Source organism: Phasianus colchicus, chromosome 2 (assembly GCF_987193195.1).
Source record: "Phasianus colchicus chromosome 2, bPhaCol1.hap1.1, whole genome shotgun sequence".
In the NCBI taxonomy this organism is placed as follows: Eukaryota; Metazoa; Chordata; class Aves; order Galliformes; family Phasianidae; genus Phasianus; species Phasianus colchicus.
In genome coordinates, this window is record NC_143437.1 from 84,967,996 (window position 1) to 84,980,975 (window position 12,980).

Here is a 12,980-nt window from a genome sequence, read left to right on the forward strand (position 1 = left end):
TTTGATAATTAGAATAATAATCAAAAACACGATCCCCAAAGGTTGATTTCTATGGTGTAGCTATATTTGATAGTGTAACATTTCTCAACAAGCACTTTTCCAAACAAAGACTGCAGCTGGTTTACTGAATAAACTGTATTATTAGGCAAACAGATTCCCCAAACCACGTTAAGAACCATGTTAGAAGCAGTAAACTGAAGTTGAGATTGTTAGGTTTGATCATCATCCAGATACCACGGTTCAAATACGAAATTTGTGGATGATTTTTGACATCATAAATCCATCTCCATGGTTTTCAGTAAAATGCCCTTTTAAATGGAAAGGAATACATGACATTGTATTTTGTTAATGTGCATGGATTATATTAAATGTTTTCGCATAAATATATTTTATACAATTGATTATGCATAGTATAACACTTGTAATGTTGTTTTCTTCAGGTGTCTTGCTGGATTTTCTGGACAGTTTTGTGAAATAGAAGTTAATGAGTGTAATTCATCACCCTGTCTACATGGTTCAACCTGTGAAGATCTTGTCAATGGGTACACTTGTCAGTGTCAAAAAGGTAACTGACATTTGACAGGACAGTGATTAAAATTTCATCTGACTGATGAAAATTTTTTAAAATTTTGACTACAGTATTCTTATTCTTATTCCACACATTGTCATGCTTAGATCTGCTGGGTGGAATACAGCTGTTTTATAGTGCTTCCATAGATCAAATTAAACAGCTATTTCACCCTAGGAAGGTATAGGGGTATTAGCAAATGTCACAGTAAGCCCACACTGTCCTGCAGTCTCAGATTTAATCTTTTCAGGACTATTCTCTATCTCATTTATAAGCCAAGATATCTTTGGCTTACTAGGACTACATTACTTCTAGGAATAAACTTACACCTAGATGAAACTTTTTATTTATTTATTTATTTATTATTTAAATTTTTTTTTTTTTTTTATGTCTGAGAGACAGTAATCTGTAAAGATGCTGTACTCTTAATATATGAACCACTGAGTGAAAAATTTCTGGTCTGTGACATATAGAGGGCCAGAATTCATGATCATAACAGTCCCTTCTGATCTTCAAAGTCTTAGTCATCACCTGTCTTTGGTAGTATACACGTTTTTTCACAAATTTCCGCTTAAAAGCTAAGAAGTTGTATTTTTTTTTTTTATCATTACTGTGCTTCAAACACAATAAATTAACAAATTCAAAATATATTTCTCCTTTTTTTTTTTTTTAAGCTACTGATTATGCAAGTATATTTGAATATAGACTTTTAAAAATTGCTTACCAACTGAGGGCTGTAACTTCTGTTTCTATGCAATGCAGTTTCTCTCTTAAACATTTTCCTTTCTTTTTTGTGGTGTTGACTGCTGTAATCTGTCTACACCTCCACTTTTCTTCCCACAGTATGATGATTATGCACAAATTTAGCAGGTTAGAAAGATCAAAATTTAAAATAGGTATTTCCGTACACTTTCAGTTTAAATTTCGGGGGGGGGGTGGAAGGAGGGGCTTGGGTTGCACTCTGCAGAACTGAAAAGAGATTAAGAGATTAGAACTTTCGGGGAACATTTTATGCTTGACTATTTTTAGACACAAGAGAGCTAACAATACAGATAATTCTGTAGGTGAAGGGAAACCTGTGAAGTCAGTTAATTCAGTTAAGCAAGAGTATATCCAAGTTTTATTCATGCGCTTACCTATGTCTCTATGGAAATAAGAATCAGCAAATACTCATTTCCCCAGGAGACTTTCAGTAGAGTATGATTGTAACATCTGTATTGTTTGGGTTCTGACTTCTTACTGCTTTTTTTTTTTTTTTTCCTACTGGGGAAACAACAGTTCAAAGATAGTTCATTGCACTAATCTCCCATGTACTGTATAAATAGATGTGAGGATTAATTATAGTTACTCATAGCTTTATTGTTTGATTGGTGGTTCTAGATTTTAGTGTTCTTTTATTTGCATCTTTTTCTTGACAGGATGGGAAGGCTTACATTGCGAGTTAGATGTTGATGAATGCATATCCAACCCCTGCATACATGGCATCTGTGTTCAGAGTGACCCCAGTTTTGGTTATTCCTGTTTTTGCAAGCCAGGATTTGTGGTGAGCTGCTGACATTCTTTCTTCTCCTTTACTTAACCTATTTGTTGTTGCACAAAAAATGCTGTATGTAATCCCTTTCCACTTTATCCTCACTTAGATAAAACCTGGCCTTGCAGAAAAATCCAGTATTTTTGTAACTTCTTTCTTTATTTTATTTACTCATTTTATTAACTGTAATATTCCAGAGAACCATATACCACAGAGAACCATATTCACAAAAAGTAAAAAAGACTGATTGTATGTAGTGGCTTTATCAGTCATCAAAGTACATTAATATTTTTACATATGTATTAAGATTAGTCATATTTCAGACTGTCATATAGATTCATGTTTTGAAAATGAGTTCCCTGAAAGTAAATCAAACAATTTCTTTGAATGCTTACCCCTGTGGGCTTTTGTCCCGTGTTTTATTTTCTCTATTTAACATATAAAAAGAATCCTTTGATGATGGTTTAATGCGTTATGTTATTTATCTAAGATTGACATTTTCACTCTGCCTCCACCACTTTATGCTTTTTCTTAATGCTGTTGGAGATGTGCAGTAGATATCTACAATTTGAGCTTGTAATTCACCTTATTACACTTCAATTTTGACTTATTAGTATCATTTAATATTTTTGGGTTAGTAACAAGGACAGTAAGGAGTATATGATCTTTTACCTAAAAAAAATCTAAGTTTTTTTTACCTCTACAACTCTAACCTTGATACTGTTAATTGATTTTCTTTATAAATTATGACACTAAGGATGATCAGAGGGCTGGAGCACCTCTCCTATGAAGAAAGGTTGAGGTAACTGGGCTTGCTTAGCCTGGAAAAGAGAAAGCTCCAAGGAGACCTCATTGTGGCCTTCCAATACTTGAAAGGAACATATGAACAGGAAAGGAAATGGCTGGTTTACAAGGGTGGATAGTAATAGTTTCAACTGAGACAGGAGAGGTTTAGGTTAGATATGAGGAGGAAGTTTTTCACTCAGAGGGTGGTGACACACTAGTAGAGTTTGCCCAAGGAAGTTGTGGATGCCCGGTCCCTGGAGACATTCAAGGCCAGGCTGGATGTGTCTCTGGGCAGCCTGATCTGGTGTTTGGTGACGATGCACGTAGCAGGGAGTTGAAACTAGGTAATCTTTTGGTGGTTCTTTTCAATCCAGGCCATTCTATGATTCTATGATTCTATGAATTATGCTAATTTTAATATCTATTAATTATTTGATTGCTGTATTGAAGACTGTAAAACAGAAGGAGAAAATTGCTGTGAATAGGATGCCTATTTACCTTCACAAATTCTGTGCAAACAAATCAAGAAAGAAATAAAAGTAAATTTTCAGACTTAAGAAAGTTGTAGAGCTTTCTCCCAAAGCAAAAATTTGTTTACAGTCAGTGAGGGAAAAACAAACTATACAGTAGAGCATTAAAAAAAATAATTCTAAAAGGTGGAAAAACTTCTGTCAATCCTCAGTTCTTCTTAGGTCTTCTTAGGCATTGTATTCGTCTCTGTCCCTTATGCACATTCTCTTCCATTGTAGCTGAATATCCCAGTACATGTCTAAGAGTACAAGTGTTGATTGGGCTTCTCCATAAGATAAGGCAAACCTGAAGCCAAGGAGCAGAGAAGTAAGTGTGGGCTATGTCCTTACAGACAAGGATTGGAGTCCCACAGTACCTGAACAAGGAAAGCGGAGTAAGTGCAGTGATGGTGGTAACCATGTTCATCCAGAAAGTCAAAGGGCTGAGCATGATCATAAGGCAAACCTGAGGTTAAGCCAGGATGTGAACGTAGCATGGCAAGGCCGTGATCAACTAAGTTCTAGGCTTGCTATAGTAGACTTTACCTTCATAGTAAGCTACAATTTTCTTTTATGCTTAGATTAAGGGTCAGTGACAAGTATCTGAGTGTAAATGAAACTTCTGAGCTCATGAAAGTGAGACATCTCACATGTCTTTTCTCACATTTTAGCTCTTTTCACAGCTTTCCAATCCGAAGTTTCACAACTGCACCATACCATAGCTGACCTTGAGCTGAGGGAACTAAGCCAGTGGGTGGTATGGAAGAGGATACAGAAGCAGATTGCAGAAATATTAGTCACAGATTGATTAGAGCCTCAGTAATAAATAATATATTCAGTAAACACTGATGTGATCCCCAACCATGAGCATTCTGTTTTCCAGGCTGAACAAACCTCAGTTCTCTCAGCCTCTGCTATATGGAAGATGTTCCAACTTTTAATGATCTCTTTTGGCTCTCTGCTTGCCTCTCTCCAGTAACTTCATATCTCTCTTGTACTGGGAAGCCCAAAAGTGGACTCTGTACTCTAGGTGTGGCCTCACCATTACTGAGTAGAGGGAGGGCATCAATTCTTTACTTATTGGCAATGTTTGCCTCACTCAGTGCTGCCATTGTTGTTGATCTTCTTTGATAGAGGTACTTATTGTTGGCCCATGTTCAATTTTGTCATCCACCAAGACAGAAGTTGCTTTCTAGTGTGTAAGCCTCCAGCACATACTGGTGGATGGAGCTTTTCTATCCCAGGTGCAGAGCTTTGCATTTCTCATTCTTGAGTTTCCTAAGATCTTGCCATCATATTTCCTCAGCCTCTTGAGGTCCATGTAATAGTAGTAGACTCATTTGACTTATCAACCATTCCTCCTTGATTTCACATGGAAACTTGCCATGGGTTCACTTTGTCCCATCATCTGTTGATGGAGAGCTTGGTATCACCTCTAGGGTGATACTAGCCTCCAGGGTACAATGCTAGGGACTGGCCTCCAGCTCAACTTTGCACTGCTGATTCCTAGTAAGAGGCCTTTCAGCCTGATAGTTTAGTCAGCTTTTAGTCAATTTTGCCATCGATTCTTTTAATCCCTTTTTTACCAGCTCATCTGTGAGAATATAATGGGAGAAAGTGCTAAAAGCTTTACTAACTTTGAAATAGAAAACATTCACTGCTCTCCTCTCATCTGCAAAGCCAGTCGTCTTGTCATAGAAAGCTATCACATTGGTAAAAGCACAAATTTCCTCTTCATAGCTCATTGTTGACTGTTTCTAATCATGCTCGTGTTTGTCCTTTCTCTGCCCAGAAATCATAAAATCATAGAATCATAGAATGATTTGGGTTGGTAGGGACCTTTAAGATGATCTAGTTCCAACCCCCCTGCTATAAGCATGGACACTTGCCTCTGTAAATGGTTTCTAGGAGTAGTCAGAACATCAGCTGCCCCAAAACTGTGGTGAGGCTGACTGGCCTGTAATTCCTGATGTTCCTTCTTGCCAATCTTGAAGATAGGAGAGTCATATGCATTCTTCCAGTCACCAGGAATTTCTCCCTTTTGCAGTGACTGACTATCTGTAATTTTGTAAAACTTGTATTTTGCCGTAAATCATGTACTAGGGCATATAGTCTGACTAAATTTACCAATGATCTAGTGAAAGAAGGAATATGAATTTCATAGGGAGCTTTTTTGCATAGTACAATGGAGATAGTTGATACTTCCCTGCAATTCATAGCAACTTCTGTTGTGATTGTCTTCAAAAGCAGGTTGGCACTGAAAACAAGGTCAGGATGGAGAATATATAATTTGAGAAATACTGTATTTTTATTTAAAAAATACTCAGATCTTCATACAAAAATAATCTCATCTCATTCATGAAGTATTTATACTTCTCCTACCCAAACAACTGTAATGGAGAAGATCATTATGCTATTTAGTTAGCATTTCTCTCCAAAAATCTGAATGCCAAATAAAACTATCAGAGAACAAGTTTAAAATCTGTAGAAATTATTTTTTCACTTAACGCAAAATGCATTGGTACAAGTCCATGTTTCATTGCACTGTAGAGAAAAAAAAAAAAGTAGAAATAAGTCAAAAAACAAGGATAGGTCCATCTTTATTTAAATTACTCTTCTAAATGTTACCCTGGCTTAGGGATTCTCTGAATTACTCATTGCTAGAAAATGCAACGGCTTTTTTTGGCTTTATCAAATACAAAATCTGCTTGTTTTCTTCATGTATTTTTCCTCATATAGTCTTTATTAGATTGCTGAAGGTGGGACTAGATAGATATTTAGTCTGAGTCCTGGAGATCATTGTTCTGTTAGTATTTAGCTTGGGCATTACCTATATAGTATGAACAAACCTGTAAAGAAGAAAGAAGTTACAAATTTCTAAGGTAGCTGAAATTTAAGATTTCTTTACTTTTATTCCATTAACCACTCTTCCATCTTCAGTCCATCGATTCCACTATGCTTTGGGAATTGTGCAGTTCTCAATTGCACAATAGAGAAATGGAAAAATAGTAAAAGGTGCAACATGCTTATCTTCAGTTTGAAAACCAAAGACACTCGGGGTCTAAACATCTCAGTATGGATATTTGGTAGGCCCCCAGTAGATTCTGGTTCCTAACTATGAGTCAATATGAAGTAGAAACAGTGGAATTCCCAAAGGAGTCATTATTCAATTCCAGCTAAAGTGTGTGTTAAATACATCTTCTGTAGTTTATATATGCAGTGTTATCTGAAGTATGTATCATAACGTATGGATCGTGAATTTTCTCGGAAAGTTTGGGAATAAGAACATAATCAGTGGTGTATGGAAAAAATATTTACTTTTTAAATGGAAAGATCTATGGAAGCATACCTACTTTTAAATATAAATCTGCAGCATTTTCCTTCCTGGAAATTGTTTAACTAAAGCATTTTACAGTCACTTTCAATGCTATCAAATTTGTCTGTGTCAATTCAGTATACCCTTCATGCACAGTGGAGTTTATGCACATCTGCTTCATTTTCACAAGTCATAAAATCATAATAAAATACTGCTCACTATTGCATGTTGTAGTAATAAAAATACACTAATTTGTCAAAATGAAAGTCAGAATGAAGTGTAAGTTTTACAGCAGTAAGAAAGATTATTAGGCAGAAATCTTATTCATATAACGAACTCATCATTTGCACTATGTATGGAATTAGAATAGAGTGAGGAAGAAATATTTTTATACATATGTCTAAGATATAAATTGGCCTGCTGTTCTTTCATGTTTTAAAAGACTAATATAGCCAGAGATTTTATAAAAATGCTATGAACTTACCAGTTAGCTCACCTACCTGCGAAAATAAATCAAGTACTTGACTGAAACAAACATGGATGTATCTAAATCAGTCCAAAACATTCTACTAAAACTTTCAAGCATTGAGCTGACGTGGCTTCTAAAAAATGTGAATTTCAGAGTCCCCATTCCTGCCTTTTGTGTGCCCTGTTTTTTCCTCTTTTCGTAAACAAATGTTGATAGAAATCTCAGAAATGTTTCAAGCTCTTTGAAAGAAATCAGACCAGATAGACAAGAGAAAACTCATATCCATCTTACGTGAGGGAAAGTGTTCAATCAACACATGCTTATTGAATGCCGCTTGGATTTTAGATATGCCCCAATTCTGGGAGAAGCTTCAATTGGAACTTATATCTCTTAGATTTTAAACATGGTGCACATGCTTCACAGGATATCAGGCTTCAGCAGTTTATATTCAAAGAGCATATTTATCAATGCATCACTGTGGCTGAGAATCTAATTTCTGAGGCTAACATAATAATACTTCATCATCAAAACATTTGTGATGCTAGTTAGGCAGTTTCACAGTTTTTTGTTTTTTGTTTTTTGCGGTTGCAAGTATGATGGTTTTTCACCTCTTTTGCTAGTGTTCTAGAGAGTGCAAAGTAAACTGTAGAAATACAAAATATTTTATATATTGCTCCAACTTCTAAAAAATTCTGTTTTCAGCTTGTCATGATTTTCCAGGCTTCTTATGACATCTATTAAGTGAAGGTAGGAAACTCAGACGGCAGAGCAGAAGTTCTGAGGAGATCAGGCTTACTCCTTTATTTCAAAAAGGGGTAAAATCTTCCCCTAGCTGGCATTCACCATTTTGAAAATAGGAATTGCATCCAAAAGATGGTTGGAAGGATACTTTTTATATCTAACCACCAGTGGTTTGGTGCTTTCTGACGTTTATTGACATTGCTGGCCCCAAGGCTCTCTCTGTCAACAGTTGTTTAATGCAGCAGAGAAGAGGCAGCAGAAGACGTAAGACTTTAGTAAGACTCTTCCTCTTCCCCCCCTCCTCCCCCCACTTATGGGAGGAAGGTTGCTGCTGTCTCTGTTCTGCTGGCCGATGGCATGATTCTTTCTTCGAAGTTTTCTTCCCTTATGCCTCAATGTAATGGCCTCAAGTTGCACCAGGGGAGGTTCAGATTGGATATTAGGAAAAAATTTTTCTCTGAAGGAGTGGCCAAGCATTGGAACAGGATGCTTATGGAGGTGGAGGAATCACCATCCCTGGAGATGTTGAAGCAATGTGCAGATGTGGCACTTAAAGATATGGTTAGTGGGCATGGTGGTCTTGGGTTGATGGACGGACTTTGATGATCTTAGAGGTCCTTTCCAACTTTAGTGATTCTATTATTCTTTAATGTAGCTAGAAATGATAATGATAAAATTATTGTCAAACCCAACCATAACTGCCATCGATTATCGGAAAATGTAGCATACAGGGTTGGTTATGTGTCAGATTATATAACATCAGAGATGCTTGCCTTTCAGGGATGAAGTTATGCGTATTTTAATTACCTACTCAAATGCAGGAGTTCTGTTTAGGTTAGCAAAGTTAGCTCTCTCATCATGTACCCACTAGTTCATTATAGCAGAAGTGAAGATAAAATGAACATAGGCTGGATTCAGTGTATACTTACTTCACACCTCAAGAGTGCATTTAATTCACATAATTATTCCTGTGAAAGAAATGTATAATTTCCTCCCTTTATTACAGAATACTGATTATGAAATTTTTAATGTATTATTAGAAAGGATATTTCAGACTTCCCATGAATTGTTAGCCTTGTTAAAAATTAAAGCTCCAATTTAAAACTGCTGCTACACCTTTATTTTTCAAAGAGTAAACTACAAACCAAATATATTAAAATATGCTGTATGAAGATTTGTTAACTGGCAAGAAATAATGAAATACAAAAGAAAACATATCTTTAACTTGACAATCAGCAATCTGTAGGTTTTCAGACAACTAAGGCAGTACAGTTCTCTGCATAACTACATACTAACTTCTTGAATTGAGGTTGCACCTTTATATAAAGATGATTATTTCAGCGGTATGTGGAGACAGGACAAGGGGAAACGGCCGAAAACTGGAGCATAGGAAGTTCCGCACCAATGTGCGCAAGAACTTCTTTACGGTGAGGTGACGGAGCACTGGAACAGGCTGCCCAGGGAGGTTGTGGAGTCTCCTTCTCTGGAGATATTCAAGACCCGCCTGGACGCCTACTTGTGTGACTTGGTGTAGGGAACCTGCTTTGGCAGGGGGGTTGGACTCGATGATCTCTGGAGGTCCCTTCCAACCCCTACAAAACTGTGATTCTGTGATTGTTTTAGTTAGCAAGACCAGTATCTTTGATACTTTAAAAATACACATTTGTGGGGAAACAACTTTTATTAATTATTTGTAGTACTGAGTGGGAATAAAAAATACCATTTAGCTAAAAATTTAAATATACAACTATGCTATTAAATTACTTGAGCAATATTTTCCAGTTGATTAGATTTGCTTTTGAAAATGTGACCATTTTAATATAAGCAAACAACACTTTAGAATCAAAAGAAAGCAATAATTTGAACTAGCATGACTATGAAATGCAAATTGACTTCAAAAATGGCTTTTTAAAAATTCTCTTTCAGGGACGAAGCTGTGAGCTTAATTACAATGATTGCCTTATACAATCCTGCTCCAGTGGGTTTCTTTGCGTTGATGGAATAAACAATATCACCTGTTTACCCACTATCCCCCAAAGTAAGAAAACAGAAATGGCTGAATTGTTTCCTACTGAAATTTTAGATAATGACCTTCCATCAGCATTAGCAGTATCTACGGAACTTTGGTCTAAACATGCTATCCCTGATTTTCATACAGAAGAGGCGGCCCAAGGTAAGAAGAATATGCTTTGGAGTCATGCTTATATCAAGTTTTTTTCCCTGTTTGCGCTTTTGTTAACATGGTAAGAGTATTCAAAGTATATTTATTTTATTCTTCAGCATGTTGGTTTTTGCTTCCTATACTATTCTTTGTTCTTGTAACTTAATCCATTGTCCTTTCTTAATTACATGTTTATACATAATTGGAAAATTGCTTTTTCTCTCATGAACATTTTTCTCCAACATTTTGCATATCCAACAAGGAAAACTGCACTTGCTCTTAGATTGGTTTTCTGTTTGCTTTCTTAGAGAATAAAATTTCATGTGCCTCATATAATCTTCAGCTCTCTCTGACCCTAATGCCAGTTTTCCCTTCTTTCTTCCAGAATACTTTACTTTACTTTCTGGGGGCTTTGCTTTTCCTTTTCAATTTCACATCTTTTCTGAATGCTTATTTTTCTGTGCATCTAGATGGTTTTGCACTAAAAATGTCAGGAACAAGCCTTTGCTATTCTGGCTGCTTTTAGTGTGATTTTTGGGGAATCCCAAAATTGTCCCTATTCTTTTATTTTTTTTAAATGTTTTAAGTAAACATCAGGTGTAAAGTTTATTTTTAAGATTGCATCTTCATTGTCACACAGCATGCGCGTTTTTTTCCTTATACTTTTTTTCAGAATTTTTTTATTATGAACTTTTTAAAGTATTTACTTGTGTAAGTAAGCCAGGATTTCTGTTTTTATAAGTTTTACTACGTATTTGATTTCTGTACAGACTAGTCTTTTTGAAGGTATACCTTAAAAGTCGTTTGTTTTGTTGTTGTCTAATTAATAGGTAATATTCCTTCTTGATGTAGGTAATGAGGCTGACAAAAAATGCAGTTACTAAATACAGTTACATCTGTACCTCTTCCAGCATACAATGTCATCTAGTTTACTGGTGTTCTCAATGGATAAGATGTAATTCATTCATTTTATATTGATTCACAGGAGCAATGGATTTAGAAAATTTAATACTTCTGCTCTGAGGTGCACCATTTGTTCTGGTGCTGGCCCTCATATAAAATATGAATAATGGGAGGGTTTGCATTTACTCAGCTCTTGAGGTCACTAAAACCACTTCTATGCTTTTATTAAAAATATGATTTACAGAGTTGTATTTGCTATATAATGCCTTGGTAAGACTGAATGAGGTTTTAGTGGTCACGTAATTTGCTGCAGAATCAATCTGCTTGGGTGTTCATTTTTTTTCTCCCTTCCGTTTTTCTTCCCTTCTCCTTTTTCTTCTTCTTTCGTAACATCTTTATCTTAGCATCTAAAAAAGCACACATTTTTAGCTGAGGGAAACTTCTGATCACCAATCTGGCTAAGCTAAGCTATAAACTAGTAAAACTAAGTATCACTTTAGAGTTAAACGGTGTTTAGGATAGAAAAGTCAAGAGATGTTCTCTCTTCACATGTTACTTGTTTTGCTGTTCAGCTCAGTAAAAACAAAGACTAATATCACATCTGTACCACATGTGGCTACCAATACTTCCACAGATATAAGATAGTACTTCTTTCCCAGTATATCTGTGATAGTATCTCATTTACCACGCTTTCTGTTTTTCTTACACAACTTTAATCACCAGAGCAGCACCACTGTTCCTTTGTCTGCCAGAGACATGACTTCAGTAATTAGTAACATTCCAGATACTTCAGGAGAATTAAATAGTGAGTCATTGCTCTCCCATGGATTACAGTTTACTACTTCTTCTACAAGCGTGCCGTCAGTTCTCTCTTGGTTGTTGCAAAATGAATCCTGAAGAATTATCAGATGTCTTTTTAGGATCAGAAGAGCAATAAAGATTGCAAAGTCCTTCAATAATTTCTGATTCGCCTACTAAGATATTTATTTAAAAACAGAAATCTCTCCTTACTTTGTTAGTTATTCATGAAACTCAAATGCAAGCATCTCTTCCTAGTTAATATCTAACTATTACTTTTCATCCATCAACCAGACTTGCAAACATTAAATCACAGTCTACTGATTCTTTAAGTGAATTAAGCCAGATATGAGCAACATATTCTTTGACTGGAATAAAACTGTTTGATGTATTCCCAGATCAAATTCTGCACAGCAAACAGTCTCCATTTTATGAGGCATTTTAGGTGTACTCAGCAATATTAAACAGCTGGTATGCACTAATGGGAGCTACTGCTATTACTTCTGGGTATTTATTTTCTTCATCTAGCAGAACAACATCATCAGTGGAGTTCATAGAAATTCATCCTCGTATCCCACTGCAGAAAATACACACATTAATAAGACTGTCTGTGCTGCCTTTATCTTCACAAGAATCATATACTCATTTTCTATCTACTGCCTATAGAAACCTCAGTTACAAACCTACTGGTTGAATATCCTAAAAATGTTTCATTCCCAGTATTTTGTAGTAACAAGTAATGTTACTCAGTTTTATCGTACAAAGTGTCTGCAAAAATAAATTCATAAAATATTAGTAACAAAGTATTTATCTTTTACAAGCTATCCTGTTTTAAGTTCCCCTTACAAGATATTAGCAGCACTGTTCTGGAATGCATGAGCTGAGCAGACACTATTGTTGTCCATGTTAAGGAACTTCTTATGAGTGTAAACACTTCTACAAAAACTTGACCACATATCTGCAGTGGGCTCAGTTTCAGGCCTTTACCAACTAATTAGTGTCCATTCTTGAGTTTCTCGTTTCTATTCAGGAAACTTTTTGAGGTGGTGGAGCACTTTTAAAACAAGGTAGAAGTGTCTTTCACAGTTACATGACACTTGAACGGAGCAGCTCATTCAATGGATATGACACCTTAAAACTCTTTCAGAAATAAGGTCTTATTTAAAAGAACATACAAAAAACTATGAATTCTAGAATT

General features: G+C 35.8%; 1 long non-coding RNA gene across 1 annotated transcript; it reads left to right on the forward strand.

The window, feature by feature from the left end:
- Positions 1–456: 456 nt before the first annotated feature.
- Positions 457–10,083, forward strand: LOC149919158 (uncharacterized). Its single transcript, XR_016464479.1, has 3 exons — positions 457–565; positions 1,987–2,111; positions 9,847–10,083. It is a non-coding gene; the product is annotated as an uncharacterized LOC149919158 (long non-coding RNA).
- The last annotated feature ends 2,897 nt before the right edge of the window (positions 10,084–12,980 follow it).